The following is a 20,292-nucleotide window of genomic DNA, read 5'->3' as shown; positions in this document are numbered from 1 at the left end:
GGGGTCCCCCTTCTTCTCCGCCCCCTCCGGTTCCCATTTGCCTTCGTTTGGGTCCGCCTTTTCGCCGCAAACTTTCCCTGGGGTCGCCTCGCCTTGCCTCTCCAGCCTTTGCTTCGTGCGCAAAAGAAACTTCGCTGTATCCTCTCCGCTTTTCTTTGCGCCTCCCAAGTTTTCAGTTCACGTTAAGGGGACTGGGAAGAACAATGTTTCCCCCCCCTCAATGTTCCCCCCCCCTCGGGCTCCCCCGCACCTTACTTCTTCTTCATCATCATCATCATCATCATCATCATCATTATTAACTTACTTATTAAACTTGTAGAGCACCATCCCGCCCCCGACACCTTGCGTAAAACTGAGAGCGCCGCTCCGTTTCTTATTTGCAGCGCCAGAGGGTCCCATAGGGCACACTGTTGTGGAAACTCAGCCCTGCAGTTTAGGGGTTGTGTCGGGGCGAGCTGTGCTTCCTTTGAGAAGGGAAGGCACCCTGCACACGCTCAGAGGCGGTGACCTTGCCATCTAGGCTGCAGGTGGAGTGTGCAAGTACTAGCTAAGCCTGCAGTTTGAATTCAGTGGGGCTTGCTTCTGAGTAGACGTGGTTAGGATTGCAGCCTGGGTATCTCGCATGAAGCCTACGAACAGATTTCCAGGGCTGAGCTCTAGCTCAGCTTCTCATGCTCCGTGGATGTCCGTTCAGAAGAGTGAAGCCTCATGGATTGTGTGTGTGTGTGTGTGTGTGTGTGTGTGTGTGTGTTTTAAGGGTGGGTGTTTTGCTGAGATTGACTTGGAATCGTTTCTCCCCTTTGAAATGGAGTGACTTTTTCTCTTTGAAATGTGAATGTTGTGTAATTCTATGGGGCACGTCTCAGATACAGAACTTGGTTTTCTACTTTAAAGTACTGTAGTAATTTTAGTCTTTTACTAGGGAATGTGTTTGGTTTTTTTTAGCATGACACTACATCAGATTGAACTCTGTTTCTCTGTGTGCTTAGTAAGGGGAATGACAAACTCTTTGAGACTTAGAGAATTGCAGAGTTGGGTCCTCTATGGGTCATCTAGTCCAACCCCCTGCAATGCAGGAATCTCAGTTCAAGCATCCATGGCAGATGGCCAATCAAGCTCTTCTTAAAAACCACCAAGGAAGGAGAGTCTGTCACCTTCTGAGGGAGTCCATTCCTCTGTTGAACAGGTCTTACCGTCAGAAAGTTCTTTCTGATGTTTAGTTGCAATCTCCTTTCTTGTAACTTGAATCCATTGGTTCAGGTCCTGCCTTCCAGAGCAGGAAAAAAACAGTTATGTTTCAGCACAGGTCACATTCTGCTGATCTTGGCAGTCCGGCAACTCAAGGTTTGCCATCTGCAAGGGAGATGTTCCTTAAAATGTGGGTGCTTCCAGGCTACTGCTATTTTAAGATGAGATGCAATCAATATATTGTTCAATTCAAGTTGTGCAATTAAATGCTGTGTTGATCCTCTTGTATAACACACCCCCCACTCCAAAGAAACAAACAAACCCCAGACTATTTGTGATAAGGAACGTGATTGGAAAAGGGACTCGAAAATGCTTGCTTTGAAACAATGCCATCTAACTTCCTTTGCAAACAAATTGGGACGAATGCTTGATAAAATAGCTGACTTTTTCTAAGCTCTCCCCAAACTTTGTGCAAACAAATCAGGACAAATGCTGAAATAATAAAAAAAACAACGGTCACCTGGAAGCCCATACTGCAGAGATCCACCCCGTCTTTCCAGAATACAGATTTTAATAGTAGTCTAGGTTCATTTTCTTTGAAGTATTAGTGTGCTATGGTACATTGGATGGTAATGGTATTGCTGCACTCAAAATGGATTTATTTCTCAAAATCAAGGAGCATTAATTGTCTTTTTTGTAATGCCCTTCAATTTCCTAAGTGTGTTTTAAAGGGACAGTGGCAGCCGGCTCCTTCTTATCCCATTAGTGACCTGATCAGCCTTCTCCCTTCTCCTTTGTTTTTTCATCAGATATTACAAAAATATTTGGAAGCAACTATTTAACTTGGCTTTGGTTATTTTTGGTCAGGCTTCACAACACTCTTGTTTAATCTTTCCTCCTAAAAAATATACAGTCATGCCTCGTGTTGCGTCCACTTCATGTCATGTCTTTTCGCGTTACGTCCTGCAGCAACCCAGAAGTACCGGAACGAGTTATTTGCGGGTTTCACCACTCGCACATGCGCAGAAGCTCCAAATCGCATCACGCACCTGCGCAGACACAGCGCTTCGTGTTGTGGGCATTTCACATTACAGACGGGCCTCCGGAATGGATCCTGTCTGTAACATGAGGTAAAAGGTAAAGGGACGCCTGACCATTAGGTCCAGTCGTGGATGACTCTGCGGCTGCGGCGCTCATCTTGCTTTACTGGCCAAGGGAGCCGGCGTACAACTTCCAGGTCATGTGGCCAGCATGACTAAGCCACTTCTGACAAATCAGAGCAGTGCACGGAAACACCGTTTACCTTCCCACTGGAGCGGTACCTATTTATTTACTTGTACTTTGACGTGCTTTCGAACTGCTAGGTTGGCAGGAGCAGGGACTGAGCAACGGGAGCTCAGCCCATCGCGGGGATTTGAACCGCTGACCTTCTGATCGGCAAGCCCTAGGCTCTGTGGTTTAACCCACAGTGCCACCTGCGTCCCTGTAACACAAGGTACCACTGTAATAATAATCCAGTTAAGTTTCTGTAACAAAACCAAGAAGCCAGAAATCATCTTCCAAAAGTTGAACTGTGCAGCAGCACCCTGTAGAAGAGAATTGATGTGAACCCTCTTTCAGTTGGGATGCTTTAGGCATTGATGTCCTCAGCTAGTTCTTTCTCTGCTCCCTTTATTTTTTGTGCTGCCTTGATTGCTTCATGCATTATATTTCTAGGTTACAATTAAAACAAGAGAAGGGCTCCTCAGAGACCCAACTGCATCCCACTGTCCACGTAGGAAATCCATAGCCACAGTATCTCTTGATAGGTAGCCTTCAGCATATGCTTAAAAACCACAATCAGGGCAGCCTGTTCTACAACTGAGAGGCTCATCCCATCAGGAAGTTATTTCTAGTGGTGCAAACCCTTTGTTGCTTTACCTTACAATGCATTAAGGTAAATGTATTTTGGAGGGATGCGGGTGGCACTGTGATCTAAACCACTGAGCCTCTTGGGCTTGCTGATCAGAAGGTTGGCAGTTCGAATCCCCGCCACGGGGTGAGTTCCCATTGCTCTGTCCCAGCTCCTGCCAACCTAGCTGTTCAAAGCACACCAGTGCAAGTAGATAAATAGGTACTGCTGTGGCGGGAAGGTACATGGCGTTTCTGTGCACTCTGGTTTCCATCACGGTTTCCCATTGTGCCAGAAGCGGTTTATTCCTGCTGGCCACAGGACCCGGAAAGCTATCTGTGGACAAATGCCGGCTCCCTCCGCCTGAAAGCAAGATGAGCACTGCAACCCCATCGTTGCCTTTGACTGGACTTAACTGTCCAGGGATCCTTTACCTTTACTTGCAGTGTAGTATGTAAAGACTGTGAACCTGGCTAACGGAAATGTCAGTCTTGTGCAGGTACACTTGCCAAGAAGTGATTGGCTGTAGCTGTACAGTGACAAAAACTTGAGTTTGTAGCCTTCGGTTGGTTGCAGTGTGGATTGTGTTTGCATGAGTGATTGGGGGTTGGATTGTTGAGTCAGATTAGCCACATTGATTCGTATGCTGGGGAGGGGCTGGGAATAGGCCATTGTGTTGTTGTGCTGTGTGTGTGATAAAGGGGAGACCCACCATGGTGAAGGCATCCTCCTTTGCTTGTCCCAAGTTTGTTGGTTAACTTTTCTATTAGGGCAGTTTCCCATACATTTTGGAACCGGTGGGCTATATTCACTCCTGATATCTCCTTCTCTCCCCTCTCTTTTCCCTCAATCGCATGATGTCTATGACAATAGTGTATCATACCAAACGTAAATGAACTGTGAAAAAGACTCAGAGAATGGAAAGTAGAGACCCTATATGCAGTGCTTTTTTCCCTGGGGGGTACGCAGGGGTACGCATACCCCTAAACATTTTGTGAATCAAAATTTGGCCTCATTGAGGGGCAGTATTTCAGTATGAGTAGGAAAATGAGAGTGCCCCTAAACATTTTTTTTAAAGAAAAAAAGCACTGCCTATATGTACTTTTCCTGGTTTATTTGGCTGTTTTGTAACACAAGAAAATCTTTAATAAAAGCCAAGAATTGAGTTTGTAGTGAAGCAAACCCGCAACTTGATTTAAGTGTGCACATTCAACAGTAATTGCCATTAACAGACTCCCTCCATGCACAACCACACACCATATGTGTAGACAGGAACCGTTTTCAAGCGTCCTTGTGGGGGAAGGATTCTAAATCCAAGAGGGGTTTTCTAGACTTCTTTTGCAGAGAACAAGGGTGTGAACACGTTTCTTAAGAACAGGAGCGGGGAAGAGAACCAGAGAAGTTTGCCACTGGGGGTTTTGTCTTCATTAATTCCACCCCCACCCCGGCTGTGGAATTTTTACTGTATTACAGTAACCCATTAGTGTGAAATCATCTCTTTCTCCAGCCCTTGGCTATCGTTCACGCAGAGCAGGATTGGCAAGGAGCGATGCTGGGTTGCACTACTTTGCTGAGAATGTGGTCCGGTTTGTCAGCAAAAGTGTCGGGGAGTAATTAATTGCACAAAGAAGTTTCGCTGGGAAAATATATTCTCGCTAGTCCTGGTGTTGGAAGGAGCCGAGGGGCCTGCAGGAGGAGAACAGCCAGGTTGGCTTAGTTGTGTGTGTGTGTGTGTGTGTGTGTGTGTGTGTGTGTTTGCAGACGTTCTTGGTGCAAGCACGTTCTTTCTTGTTAAAAAAAGCTGGCATGGTGTGTGTATGTTTGCTTGAGGGGGGGGGGAATCTGGAGCAATTTTGCAGTGAGTATGTTTTCAGAAAACAAATAGTATCTTGGTGGGGTGTGTGATTTAATGGGGAAACGTCACGGATGGAATGATCTCTCCCGTTTGCTCACTCCCTTGCACACTGTGGTTGCTTTTAGTTAGAAATGAACGTTCCCGGGCAAAATACATTAGAAGAAAGGCATCATTAACGTAGGAATGACCCCAAGAAAGGATGTTTTGGGTGGGAGTACTTGCCAGATGAGCTGGGTACCCAGGCCAATTCTCTTGCAAAATTCCAGAGCTTAGAATATTTTAGCGGTGTCCTTTATGAAGAGCAAAGGTCTTCAAAGTGAGGGTCTGACGAACAGGGACTGCCAAATGGCCAGTGGATAACTCTGAATGCGCTGCGGTATTTTACATTTATTATCCACTTTTCCTCCAAGCAGCTCATAGTGGTGTGAACTCCTTCTTCCGCAATCACTTTGTCCTCACAACAACCCTGTGAGGTGAGGAAGGCTGAGAGGCTGAGAGATTGTTCCAAAGCCACCCAGTAAATTTCATGGCTGGGTGGGGATTCGAACCCTGCTCTCCCAGATCTGAGCCCAACTGTTGGACCATACTGGGTCTCATGATAGGATTTCATGATATCTAGTGATTTGCCTTCCAGACATTTGTAGCGAAATACAGTCCAGTCAACGGGACGCGGGTGGCGCTGTGGGTAAAACCACAGAGCCTAGGACTTGCTGATCAGAATGTTGGCGGTTCGAATCTCTGCGACGGGGTGAGCTCCCGTTGCTCAGTCCCTGCTCCTGCACGTCAAAGTGCAAGTAGATAAATAGGTACCACTCTGGCAGGAAGGTAAACGGCGTTTCCGTGTGCTGCTCTGGTTCGCCAGAAGCAGCTTAGTCATGCTGGCCACATGACCCGGAAGCTGTGCGCCAGCTCCCTCGGCCAATAAAGCGAGAGGAGCGCCGCAACCCCAGAGTCGGTCACGACTGGACCTAATGATCAGGGGTCCCTTTACCTTTACCTTACATTCCAGTCCTGTGCGTATTTACTCAAAAGTTCTCAAAGGAAATGGGCCAAAACTACATTCTGGCTAGACGTCACCGCTCAAGATGTCATGTGACAAGGGCTGGTGGACTTAACAGCTAGAAGCCTGTGTGTAGGGTTTACTCCTTAGCCTGAACATAACCCACAAGGCAGCTGAGGTTTAGTACCAGAGTTTTCCTTCCCCTGGTTGGGCTGCCTTCCCAGGTGGACCAGCTCCACCTGTCCTCTCTTCTCTCTCCAGCACATGCAGAAACCATCTTCTTGACTTTGGACCCACTGTTGGTCTCGTCTGCTCAATCCACCGGAGCCTGTCTTTGCATGCAGGGGACCTTCCTAACTGACTGAGGGTTCGAGGCCCACTGGCTACCCTTTGACTGATCTTGTACATACGGGAATAATAAAAGATGATGACCTGGCATTGTGAATCAATAGATCCTTCTGAAATCAGTCCTGTTGCTGGCCATGTGAAATTTATGACTGATAAGTTTTTTTTTAAAAAAAGTGAGGTTATGTGTAAAGAAGTATTTTTGCTGAATCAGACAAACTTCCATGCAACACAGTATTGTTTACACCAGTGTTTCCCAAACTTGGGTCTCCAGCTGTTTTTGTACTACAACTCCTATCATCCCTAGCTAGCAGGACCAGTGGTCAGGGATGATGGGAATCATAGTCCAAAAGCAGATGGAGACCCAAATTTGGGAAACCCCTATTTGCAGAGATGGAGAGCAGCTCTCTAGCTTTCAGAGACAGCGTCTTTCACTATTTGAGATTGAATTTGAAACTTTCTGATTGCAAGGCAGATGCTCCAACCACTGAGCTATATAGCCTCTTCTTCCTTTCTCCTTTTCTTGCTATATCCATAGTTGTCTAAATAGGGTACAGTGGTACCTCGGGTTACATACGCTTCAGGTTACAGACTCCACTAACCCAGAAATAGTACCTTGGGTTAAGAACTTTGCTTCAGGATGAGAACAGAAATCGTGTGGCGGCGCCGCGGAGGCAGCGGGAGGCCCCATTAGCTAAAGCGGTGCTTCAGGTTAAGAACAGTTTCAGGTTAAGAACGGACCTCCGGAACGAATTAAGTACGTAACCAGAGGTACCACTGTATCTGTAATCGTTAGCAATAAGCAACAAAGAGGCTTCCAGTCTGCAAAACCAGGGCTTCCCCTCATAACAGTAGGAAAGCTTAAGAAACGAGAATGCCTGGTTAAAATTAAAAGTAATTCTCTGGAGGCAAATTTATAAACCAGAGGTCAGAATTTGTCCTGCCTTGACCCTCTGGAGAGGCAGAGTGGTCCTATATCAGGGAACATTCCCACACTAACTGTTCCAAGGACATGTCAACATGGAAGAAGGAAAAGCACATTTGGAAGACCCGGCGAATAATTGGCACACAGCCCTCAAGGTAATCCTAATTATTGAACTAAATCTTTCAGAGCAGTGAAAAGTAATAATGGCCAATTCAATGTCACTTAGGAAGTGCCGTAATATGGGGTTGGTCAGTTTCCTGGCCGTGATCCAGACCTCATAGAAAACAACGAATAAGACAAGAGAGCTTCGCCCGTTTCTACTTCTGCCGAGCATGGTAACCGACGATATGATGGCTCCTCAAAACGGAAATCGATGTTTGAAACCTTCCCCCCCTCCTCCCCTCCCCCCGACATCTTTATTTAAAAAGTACATAATTATATGTGCACTAAATATGGTGAGATGTAAATAAAAGAGAGAAAAAGAGAAACAGCACCCATATACAGTGGTACCTTGGGTTACATACACTTCAGGTTACATACGCTTCAGGTTACAGACTCCACTAACCCAGAAATATTGCTTCAGGTTAAGAACTTTGCTTCAGTATAAGAACAGAAATCGTGCTCTGGCAGCGCGGCGCGCGGCAGCAGGAGGCCCCATTAACTAACGTGGTGCTTCAGGTTAAGAACAGTTTCAGGTTAAGAACGGACCTCTGGAACGAATTAAGTACTTATCCTGAGGTACCACTGTAGAATGGAAAGTAAAGGGGAGTAGGGGAAACACCCCAAACTGTATACTTTACAAAGTTGTTATTGTACTTCACCAGATCTTAACCTATTACAGTATTTGAAAGAATGGATTCCACATATCATTGAATTTGCCCATGGCAAGTCTGCGTTTATATGCAAGTTGTTCATATGTTGCGAGTTTGTATGTCTTCAATCCAATCGTAGAAGGAAGTGCATTTTTATTTTCCCAATTCATCAGTACCAGTCTTTTTGCTGTGGTCAGGGCATAGAGAGTCCACTTGTATTGTCCTTTTGTAAGGTTCCATGTGCTGGGTATGTAATTCAAGAGGATATTTTGCTCTGCAAATGTAAGGTTGTTCCGTACAGTTCTGCCGATAGTTTCAGTTACCTTCTGCCAAAAATCTTTCAATATAGGACAATGGGAAAAAAATGTTTTAGAGAAGCAGTATCCCTATTGCATCTCCATCAGGTAGGTACCTTAGATAGCCCCTTTTTTAAACAAACGTAATGGCATCCAGTATATTCTAAATATTATTTTTTGTTCTATGAGCCTCAGTTTAAGGTCCAGAGATGCGCTTGTTATAGCACTTAGAACCATTTTCCACTCTGTGGTCGAAACTGAGATCTCTAATTCTTTATTCCATTCCTCCCTCAATACCTGTATATCAAATTGGTTTGCTAGTTACAAAGATTTATATATGTTGATGACTGGTTTTGTTGTTGTTGTTGCATAAGAATTAATCAGCCGCTTCAATATCTCTGGGGTCTCTGAGGCTGTAAAAGCTGCTGATCTGTAGATGGTGGTTAAAGGTAAAGGGACCCCTGACCATTAGGTCCAGTCGTAACCAACTCTGGGGTTGCAGCACTCATCTCGCTTTACTGGCCGAGGGAGCCAGCATACAGCTTCAGGGTCATGTGGCCAGCATGACTAAGCGGTTTCTGGCGAACCAGAGCAGCGCATGGAAATGCCGTTTACCTTCCCGCCGGAGCGGTACCTATTTATCTACTTGCACTTTGAGGTGCTTTCGAACTGCTAGGTTGGCAGGAGCAGGGACCGAGCAACAGGAGCTCACCCCGTTGCGGGGATTCGAACCGCCGACCTTCTGATCGGCAAGCCCTAGACTCTGTGGTTTAACCCACAGTGCTACCCGTGTCCCATAGATGGTGGTTAGCAAGTGTTTTATCTGGAGAGATTGCCAATGAGCATTTGTAGGTAATCTGTATTTGTCTCTTAAGACGGAATATGTATAAAATTCATCTTCGTTTATCAGGTGATCTAACGATAATGTACTCAAATTCACCCACATTTTCCATATGACCATTTCTTTCCTGATTTTTAAAGACGGGTTTCCTCACAAAGTCATTTTGTCGTGGGAGAAAAGATCAAATTGGACATGTCGTGCCATATCGTTCAAACAGATGCTGTTGTCTCAATAGCATCTTGAGTATTAATATATTTAGACCCAAGTGCTGCCCATCTTTCCAGAGTTGCTAGATAAGAATATTCCAAAGCAGCCCAATTTGTGTGGTGGAGTGACCTTCTCCGTCCCTGCCTTCAACAAAGGGGCATCTCTGTTGTTTTTGCAGTGTGTGCTGTTTAAATCTCACTATCCCAGAAGGGCCTATTGAAGGTTTGTGTGCTCAGCAACATTGCGACATCAGTCTTCTTGAATGCATCAGCTAGCCAGGCCAGGAGGTGATGCTGACAAAAGGTACAGATATTCCCAGTTGCTCTATAACTGTTGAGCATCTTGCTGCACTAGCTTCACCTCAGCCATTGCTTCTGGCTGCAGTTTTTGAGAATATTTTTCTTCCTGCCGTCGGACTGAGCCATTGTGGTGCAGTTGGTTAGAGTGTCGGACGAGGACTGAGGAGACCCAGGTTCCAAACCCCACCGAGCCATGAAATTCGCCGGGTGGCCTGGGGTCTGTCAGAGTCTTTCAGCCTAACCTACCTCACAGGGTTGTTGTGAGGAGAAAGTCATGGATGCCACCTGGAGATTCGTGGAGGAAAGGTGGAACGCAATTGGAACAAATCAATAAAGCTGTGAAAAATACTAGATAGATTCAAAAACTGAAATTCAAATTTTGCTTTGTGAGACTTGCAAGTGAAACAGGAAAGACAGAAGTTACTTTTTAAAACAACAACGTATATTTATTGGAATCTTCCATATGGAGGAAGTTGACATAGATGGCAATAGGCCATCGAAAGAGGAATTAAATGTGTGAAAATAATATGCAACATATGTATATACACAAAACCATTTTGTATGGAATGAGTTGCTATTTTTGTTGTTGCTGTATTACCCCCTTAATTGTTTTGTAACTGAACTCCATATCTAAGCTACTATATGATATTGTGATTTTTGAAAGCACACGCACACCATGATTTGTGATATATTGCCAGGTCAAAAATTACAACGTTGATATCATGGCATGGACTTGAAACCGGTTTTGACAATAGATCACCCAGCCCTATTGTTTCCCTTCTATTGTTTCCTTTGAGGTCTGTCAGATTCTTCTCCTTGCTTTCTACTGTTCCTTCCTCTTTTGCATCTGCATTTTCTCTTACCTCTCATGCTTCACTTTCCTGCCCTCGTCTTTGCAGAATAATAATAATAATAATAATAATAATAATAATAATAATAATAATAATAATATCTTTATTGTCATTACCCCCTCTCGGGGACAACGAAATTACTTGACTGCTCCATAAAAACACTAATTAAAACAATACAGTATAGTACAGCAAGGAAGATTAGATGACTTTCAAAGTCCAGGCTTCCCATTCAGGGCCGAGATCGCTCTGGAGAAGAAGCTGTTCTTAAGACGGCTCGTTCTTGTCTTCATCGTCCTGTATCTCCGTCCCGACGGCAGGAGCTCGAAGAGACAGTGACCAGGATGCGATGGATCTTTTACTATGTCCAGTGCCTTCCTATGGCACCTTGTGGCATAAATCTGCTCTAAGGTGGAGAGTGGGCAGCCAACAATGCTCTCTGCTGCCTTAACAACTCTGCACAACCCCATCCTGTCCTGGGTAGTACAGCTTCCGTACCACACACATAAGCCATAAGTGAGCACGCTCTCGATGGCACAGTGATAGAAGGCAAGCAGCAGTTTCTGCGGAAGATGGTTTTTCCTTAGAATTCTCAAAAAGTACAGTCTCTGCTGCGCCTTCTTCACAATGGTTCTGTACAGTATATTTTGGGGGCAAGCTCAGGGGAAGGGCCAGAGGTGACAAAGAGCGAGAGAAATTCTACCACATTGCTTGCATGTGCCAAGCGCAGTATCCTTTCCCCCAGTACTCCCATTTGTGGGTTTTACATGATGTTGTTGTTGTTTAGTCGTCTTAGTCGTCTTTGACTCTCTGCGACCCCATGAACCAGAGCATGCCTTGGAAACTATCACTTTCTTCTCAAAGCTGCTCCTTTTTTATGTCCATGGAGTTTTCTTGGCAAACTTGGTACCTCGGGTTAAGAACTTAATTCGTTCTGGAGGTCCGTTCTTAATCTGAAACTGTTCTTAACCTGAGGTACCACTTTAGCTAATGGGGCCTCCTGCTGCCGCCGCGCCACAGCCATGCAATTTTTGTTCTCATCCTGAAGCAAAGTTCTTAACCTGAGGTAATATTTCTGGGTCAGCAGAGTCTGTAACCTGAAGCGTCTGTAACCTGAAGCGTCTGTAACCTGAGGTACTGCTGTACTGGAGTGGATTGCCAGTTCCTTCTCCAGGTGGATCACATTTAGTCTACAACATGGGTAGACAAACTAAGGCTCAGGGGCCGGATCTGGCCCAATATCCTTCTAAATCCGGCTCACAGACGGTCTGGGAATCAGCGTGTTTTTACATGAGTAGAATGTGTTCTTTTACTTAAAATGCATCTCTGGGTTATTTGTGGGGCATAGAAAGTCATTCATATATATTTTTTCAAAATATCATCCGGCCCCCCCACAAAGTCTGAGGGACAGTGGACAGGCCCCTGCTGAAAAAGTTTGCTAACCCCTGGTCTACACTCTCACCAATGACCTGTCCATCTTGGGTGGCCCTGCACGGCATAGCTCATAACTTCTTGGAGTTATTCAAGCCCCTTCACCGCGACAAGGCAGTGATCCATGAAGGGGGTCTTACATGATAGTAGGGCGTTAAAGCACATGGAAACGAGTGACTCCGGTTTGCTTGTTTAGTTAGCTCTAGAGAGGTTTGCATCTCGGTGCAAAAAGATTCCTGTTAATGGGCCACTTGACCTGCGGATCCGACAGCTTATTGCAAAGTCCATTATCAGCCTTATTGATATTGTGCCATGTTTTATCTTCACTGGGAAAACAAACACACACCTTCCCCCCACCCCACCCTGGCTAAACCCTATTAAAACGTCCTGAGCTGTCTGTACTGTTCACTGCCGTCACTTCAACACGGTACCAGACTATTACAAGATGCATCCATTGCGGTGGGTTTTTTTAAATATTATTATTATTATTTCCAAATCCATGACAGCATGCTGCAAGGCACCCAAGCAATTGTGTGGCTCCTGAATCTAGCTGAGTAGACCTTTTCCTGTGGTTTGGCCTTTTTAAGAAAGAAAGAAAAAAACCCAAGCACCATACCATTAACACTCAGTTATGCAACCGAGCTGCGGTATGTGGATTCCAAAGGCTGCTTGCCCATCAGCATTCGGCTGGTGTAGAACCAACCTATTCTTTTGTGCTGCTGCCTGGCTGTAGGCAGAACATGCAATGTCAGAGTACAAGGTGCTGTTATTCTGCATTGGCAGAGGGGTTGAGGCTGGGTGATGCGCTCTCAGTGAATCAAAAGGGGGAAGAGATATACCCAAAGCACCAGGTATTAAAGGAGTCTCCTTCATTTCATTTCATTTACAGTGGTACCTCGCAAGACGAATGCCTCGGAAGACGAAAAACTCGCAAGACGAAAGAGTTTTTCGTTTTTTGAGTTGCTTCGCAAGACGATTTTCCCTATGGGCTTGCTTCGCAAGACGAAAATGTCTTGCGAGTTTGTTTCCTTTTTTTAAGAAATCGCTTGAAGAGGTGCAGTTGCGACGGACCATTCTCCGCAAGACGAAAAACATCGCAAGACGAAAAGACTCGCGGAATGAATTAATTTCGTCTTGCGAGGCACCACTGTATTGAATTTATATACTGTACCGCCCTATACCCGGAGATCTCAGGGCGGTTCACAAAAAAAATCACAATATATAAAATAAAAATAAAAATCTAATAATACCCCCCCCCAAAGAGCCAAATTTTAAAGGGTGTAGGATATTGATTAGGTCATCCAAAGACCTGGTTAAAAAGGAAGGTTTTTAAGGAAGGTGTATAATAATAATAATAATAATAATAAGAAGAAGAAGAAGAAGAAGAAGAAGAAGAAGAAGAAGAAGAAGAAGAATATAATATTATTATTATTTATACCCCGCCCATCTGGTTGGGCTTCCCCAGCCACTCTGGGTGGCTTCCAAAAGAATATTAAAATACTATAATACATCAAACATTAATGAAGGTGCCAAGCGAATTTCCCTGAGGAGAGCATTCCACAGACGGGGAGCCACTGCAGAGAAGGCCCGTTCTCGTGTTGCCACCCTCTGGACCTCTCAAGGAGGAGGCAGATGAAGGAGGGCCTCAGAAGATGATCTCAGGGTCTTGGTAGGTTCATATGTTTTGTTTATTGAAGCTTATGGGTTGCTACGGTCTCTGGACTGTAATAAAGATTGATGATGATTTAAATCAGTAGTCCTCTGCTAATCATCCTCACATCCTATAATATGGAGGGGAGTGACCTATACCAGACTTACCTCTTTCAGGGGGGCGGGTGCCATAGATTCATGTCATATCAAGCAACATTTGAAATTCGCCAGGTGCAAGGTGCATTTTGCACCTGGCTTTCGGCCAGTTGCAACCAAGTGAAGATGCCCGGTTGTCAGGATGGTGCCTCTGACGTCTCTACCATCTGGAGGTGCTCTGCCTGGGGATCACTGGATGTTGACTGTTTTCACACACCAGCAACACATCCTGTAGAATTCTCCCTGTGATATTTTATCTGCACAGCCAGAATGAATTTCAGGAACCAGAAAGTCGTATGGAAAAACGCAACTTTTGAGCTGTTACAGTCACCAAAGAGAATGCCTAATTGCCATTTTGGGACTCTAATTTTCAAATGATGGATTGACCGTGATTGATTCTCAGTTAAACATCTGGCTAGTTCAGATGACAACCTTGAGCTAGGTTAACAGGCTTGAGAACTTAAAGAAGAAAAATCACCTGATCCAGGGACAGTCCACATATATATTGGCCTAGTCTGATCTCTCTTTTTCTTAATGGTGACATGGACCATTCATAACATAAGAATATTCTTTACAAATGTGATCAGGGCAGTGGGGGGGGGTAAGTGAAGACAAGTGATGGCAGTTCACTATAACGTCATTCACCGCTCAGGCTGCACAGAAAAAGCATTTTGGTTCCTGAAATTCATTCCGATAGTGCAGATGAAATATAACTGGTAACTGAAAACAGTCAAGATCCAATGATGCCCAGGCATGTACCTCCAGATGAAGGAAATATCAGGCATCTTCATTTGGTTACTACTGGTTGATGTCAGGTGCAAAATGCGCCTGGTGCCTGGCTAATTTTGAACTCCGACTGTAACATGAAAAGGTGGTTAGTTTTCAGAGTTGTTCCACTGTGGAGGGGAGAAAATCATATTAATTTTTTAAAAAAAACTTACCAAAAACTGTTTGAGGTAACACATTAACAGCAGTGAGAAGCAAAAAAGGTTTTTGGTTTTTTTTTTAAAAAAAATTGGTAGAAATCCCACAGAGGTTTGAAAAGGGGGTGGGGATTGAGGCTCTGTTTGGGTTTCTCAACACTGTGCTGGATCTCCCCAGCCTTATAGTTTGATGCTCTGACTTATAAGCCCAACGGACAGTTAATTGCACATGGAGCCTTACTGCTATGATGGAGGGGGGGTGGAATAGGCTAAAACATACCCTATTTATTTTGGCTTTTAGTTTGTTTTTTTAAAATTGGCTTCGGTGTACCCTGAGTGAAACTAAACAGGATTATAAATTGGGCTTGGACTATGAAAATGGCCAATCTAATAATTGGCTTTCCTAGCACCGTAAAATATACAGCGCACACAATATATAGCGCTTTCAGTTTTAACTACAGGAGTTGCTTTTTGGAGTGTGTGTGTGGGGGAGAGTTGATTGCACATAAACTGCTGCTGGGTTTATTGATTCTTCAGAAGCTAATTATAGGGTGAAACCCCCTGAATTTGCTGCATCGGTGACGATACGATACAATACGATACGATAATCTTTATTGTCATTGTCCCATACAGAACCACGAAATTGAAAAAATCTACATCAGACATTCAAGAGCCAACAAGCCTGCTATCCCAGCCTGGTTAGCCCCCTAAGAACTGTGATACTCCATAATTAAATACAATATACTCCCATAGAGACTACCTTAAAGGTAAAGGGTCCCCTGACCATTAGGTCCAGTCGTGGCCGACTCTGGGGTTGCGGCGCTCATCTCGCTTTATTGGGCAAGGGAGCCAGCGTACAGGGTCATGTGGCCAGCATGACTAAGCCGCTTCTGGAGAACCAGAGCAGCGCACGGAAACGTTGTTTACCTTCCCGTTGGAGCGGTACCTATTTATCTACTTGCACTTTGACGTGCTTTCAAACTGCTAGGTTGAGACTACCTTACACTGCGTTTAAAACCAAAATCGCATTTGAATAGAAACTGTTTCTAAGGCGGCTAGTCCTAGTCTTTATAACCCTGTACCTTCTTCCAGAAGGCAGAAGCTGACAGATATGTTGGCGGCATGATGTCATCCAACAGCATATTTGATGTGGAAGAAAGTGGCTGTTGCAGTTGTTTAGAACGATTCTCAAAAGTTAGTGATCGCAGCCTTCTAAACAACACACATGGCTGTCTTGTGCAAAGTAACTCTTGGGAGCTGTTCAGGAGATGGTTTTGTAACATAAAGTCTGTGCACAGTGAGATCACAAGCATGTCTTGAATTCCCCTCGCAGAACCACAGTTCCCAGAGAGTGGTTTAGCAACCAACCCCTCTTTGTAGGGGGAACTCCAGAAACTTTGCTTCTGTGAGGGAAATCAGGGTCTCCCAGCAGTTCTCAGCACCCTCAACAAATTACAGCTCCCAGAATTCTTTGGGGGAAGCCATGACTGTTTAAAGGGATATCATAGCAAATGTCCCATGTGAGTGTTTGGAGGCGGTTGGAGGATGGATGGCCGTTAACAGATTGAGGTTGAATCCTGACAAGACAAAGTACAGTGGTACCTCAAGTTACAGACGCTTCAGGTTAAATACTCCGCTAACCCAGAAATAGTACCTCAGATTAAGAACTTTGCTTCAGAAATCGCGCATTGGTGGCACGGCGGTAGCGGGAGGCCCCATTAGCTAAAGTGTTACCTCAGGTTAAGAACGGTTTCAGGTTAAGAACGGACCTCCAGAATGAATTAAGTTCTTAACCCGAGGTACCATGTACTGTTTTCGGGGCATGGCGAGTGGACAGGTGTGGGGGGCCTCCCTGGTCCTGAATGGGGTAACTGTGCCCCTGAAGGACCAGGTGCACAGCCTGGGAGTCATTTTGGACTCACAGCTGTCCATGGAGGTGCAGGTCAGTTCTGTGTCCAGGGCAGCTGTCTACCAGCTCCATCTGGTACGCAGGCTGAGACCCTACCTGCCCACAGACTGTCTCGCCAAAGTGGTACGTGCTCTGGTTATCTCCCAGTTGGACTACTGAAATGCTCTCTGCGTGGGGCTACCTTTGAAGGTGACTCAGAAACTACAAATTATCCAGAATGCAGCAGCTAGACTGGTGACTGGGAATGGCCACCAGGACCATGTAACACCGGTCCTAAAGGATCTACACTGGTCCCCAGTACGTTTTTGAGCACAATTCAAAGTGTTGCTAGCAAAATACATCCTTAGGATGTTCTGTTCCTTGTTGCCAGTGAGAACAGCTGCTCCTTCAAATTCCATTGCCCTGAGTGTAATTTGGTAAATAAATCTTAGCAAAAACACCCTAAGCTTGGTACTCTTTTCTCAGGAAGTGATCAGATGTTCCAGGGAAAGTTTTGCATGAAAATCACCCTGTGAAGCTTTTCAGTGGAATCTCTCTCCAAATGGCTAAAGCAGAAGCAAAACAAACAAACAATAAACCAGCGCCCTGTCGAAAAACTGCAGTGGATATATGTAAAGGAATACCTCTTTGTTCGTTTGTTTTAAGCCAGGCTTGGTGGTTTAAGTAAGCACACAGCCCATTCCTTGGGGGCAGAAAGTTTGCCGGCTCTTAATTGAAACGGCTTGTTCAATAAAAGGTTATCACATCTCCTCTCTCCGCAACAAAATAAAATCAATCCAATAATGACAAGTGTTGCAGAACGGACGTGAGCGAATGCTGCTTGACTTTAGCCCATGAGGAACCTGGGTGCGAATCTGTTGTAGACGAAGCAGGGACATTTAGCATTTCACTATGGTACTACTCGCAGTCTTCAGCAATTAATCAGTCCAAATGGACATATATTGACAGGGGTGCTTAAATCTTGTGATGGGTTATTATGGCAATAAAGCTGTAAACTAGGACTTGCTGGTCTTCCAGGTATTGTTGAATTCCAATTCCCATCAGCCATCTCTTTGTCTTTAGCAGCTTGTGTCAAACAAGAACATGAAGCCATTCCACCACTCCTTTAAATTGTCCTCAGTGAGGGCTGAATGTGACTTTTTAAGTACCATCAGTTCAAGCCCTGCTTGGTGTAAATTGTGTTCCTGAGCTATTTACTCTTCATCCCATTGGCTTCAATGGGAGCAGTTTAAATGAGTAGCTTTAACAGCCAGATCCTGTTAATGTTTACTTGGGAGTAAACCCCCTGGGGACCATTGCCCATAGCTATCAACCTTTCCTTTTTTAAAAAAAGGGGAATTCCCTTATTCCGAATAGGATTCCTCGCAAGAAAAGGGAAAAGATGACAGCTATGCCATTGGCGCTTACTCTGACATGAACACAGGTGAGACTGGGCTGCAAGTCTCCCACTGAACTTAAAGGCATTTAAAATGCTTAATTCATCCAGTTTTATGTCGTCGATGGTGATGATGTTGTTCTCTTTCTCCATGCGGCAAGCATTCAGAATTAAACCAGATATGGGTTTTTCAAGAAGGAAGATATTAAGGCTTGCTTTAAAAAAGAAGCCCTATCTTCTTCTTAATTCTTAACATTTCATTTTTAAACAAAATTTAGGAAAATATATATGAGGAGTTATGTGGTGTATGCATTTATTAAACAAATCTGGCATCATTTATTTTTCAGCTTTGTGTGCTAGGTAATAATCATATTATTATTATTCTTTAAATATATTTGCCCTCTTTCTCAGCAGCAACCCAAGGTTGTAATTTTAAGCATTGGGCTGGGGTGGGGGGTTGGAAGCTGAGAGCATTTTGTATGCTCAAAGCATAAGGGGATGTTTAGATATAAGCAGCAGAAAAATCATTGCAGCGGTCCCTTATACCAACAGCAAACTCGTTCTCAAAGTCTGGATCCTTATGTAGCCGAAACATCACCATCCCTACACAGCAGGGAGTATCGGCAGGCTTGAGGGTATCCCAAGGTTTGCAGAAGTACAAAAGTGGGGAGATTAAAAAATGAGGAATGAAAAATCCCATCTCCCCCCCCCCAAAAAAAAACCCCATGCAGCCCAGTAGTGGACTGAGCTTACTCATTGACAAGGGAACCCTTGCAGTTGGAGAAGGGATGGAAAACTGGGTGATAGAATGGGGATTGGATGGAATATTCTGGAAGAAGGCTTAGCTAGATGGCTGGAACCCTGAATGGGAACACCGCGCAATGCAACAATTTGTCGCAGTTCCCCCTTGTTTATGGTTTCTGTTGCAGGGCTTTGGAAGAAATGCTATCCCACATGCAATCAGTTAGATTCTGTATTTTACCCATTTTCTGTAATTTCCTTTCAGAGGAGAGCCTACAGATGTAACGTAGGCTGATGAGGGTTGAGGTCTTATGGATGTAACATGGATTAATTCTGAGATATGCTGTTGGGAAGGTAATTTACATCAAGTGGGCTGGTGTCATCTCTGGGATTTTGAAGCACCTGAGAGGGAAACATAATCAACTCATATAAATCTTCGTAGGAGTGGGCTTGGTTTTTCAGAAATCTGAGGGGGTTCGGTCGCCATTTTAGAAAACCAAAGCTTTGCAAATGCCTGCACATTTTCTCACAGACTTGTGACCCGTTGGCTCTCACTATAATGAACTCATAAAATAAATGACTTTTGCTTATACCAAATGACTTAAAGCCATTTCTCCCATCGGTTAAATTCTCCTTTGTTGACTTCAAGATATAAAAGCTGTTGTTTATGTGAAGGCATCTTAGACATTTTAAGAATCACAAATATATTAATTTATGGCATTTTGCAATATACACTTGGTTTTTAAACCTGCAGGCATGCACTTTCCAAATTCAAACACTTTCAATTTTATGGGACCAATCTTTCTCTCTTGGGGGGGAAATTAAAGCTAATGGCCCATATATAAATGCAATGAACAGTGTTATGCAGGCTATTCTATCCTACATTTCCCCCTGTCTATTTTACTGCTTACCAATCCATTAACCTTCAGTTATGTTATGGTACATGGAAGGCAAACAAGCCTTGCCTTGCCAACCGAAGGCTTTTCACATTTCTTTTTGTAATGATGAAGTCGTCGTGTGATTTTACAATTCCTGCGTTCTTCTGAATGTCCCCCTTCATAATGAAACAGGACATTTACTATAGGACACTTACGTAACTATGAGACACTAATTTTTACTCAAGAGTAGACCCACTAACTTTCAGTGGATCTGCTCTGAACAAAAGTTCCTAGAGTATCCTAGAGATCCCTCAAAAATGAAAATTCAGATACTGGAGAAGTGGAGGTGGAGGCATTAATGAAGTACAGTGAGCCCTCAATGGAGGAGAGGGTGACATTCCAGGGATTGTGACTGATGCCAAAATTGTGTATGGTGAAAACTCATTGGGTTCAATGGCGGGTGGGATTGCCAAGGACATTTTACCACATGCACAAAGTTGAATGTGCACGAGTTAAATGTGCATACGTTGCTGTATCGTTCTCTGCTTGGAAATGACACAAAGAAAACCTACCTAGTACAGTCATACCTCGGGTTACAGACGCTTCAGGTTGCACGTTTTTGGGTTACGGATGCGCTGAAACCCGGAAGTACCGGAACGGGTTACTTCCGGGTTTCGGCGCTCGGACATGCGCAGAAGCACTAAATCGTGCTTTGCGCATGC

The 20,292-nt window shown here is 44.4% G+C and overlaps 1 protein-coding gene across 3 annotated transcripts in view; it reads left to right on the top strand.

Annotated features, from left to right (window-relative positions):
* Nucleotides 1-20,292, top strand: part of KCNS3 (potassium voltage-gated channel modifier subfamily S member 3) — a 62,617-nt gene that overhangs the window by 185 nt on the left and 42,140 nt on the right. The window contains exon 1 of one of the 3 annotated variants that reach the window (XM_053380929.1): nt 412-717. The exons of the other annotated variants lie outside the window; for them this stretch is intronic. The gene's annotated coding sequence lies outside the window, so the exon portion shown is untranslated. Of the gene's footprint in view, nt 1-411; nt 718-20,292 lie in introns of those variants that run through there. 3 annotated transcript variants of the gene reach the window in all.

The sequence above is a fragment of the Podarcis raffonei genome, chromosome 3, assembly GCF_027172205.1.
Source record: "Podarcis raffonei isolate rPodRaf1 chromosome 3, rPodRaf1.pri, whole genome shotgun sequence".
NCBI classification, from domain to species: domain Eukaryota; kingdom Metazoa; phylum Chordata; class Lepidosauria; order Squamata; family Lacertidae; genus Podarcis; species Podarcis raffonei.
The sequence above is the reverse complement of the archived record's forward strand: the minus strand, read 5'-3'. Positions and strand labels throughout refer to the sequence as shown.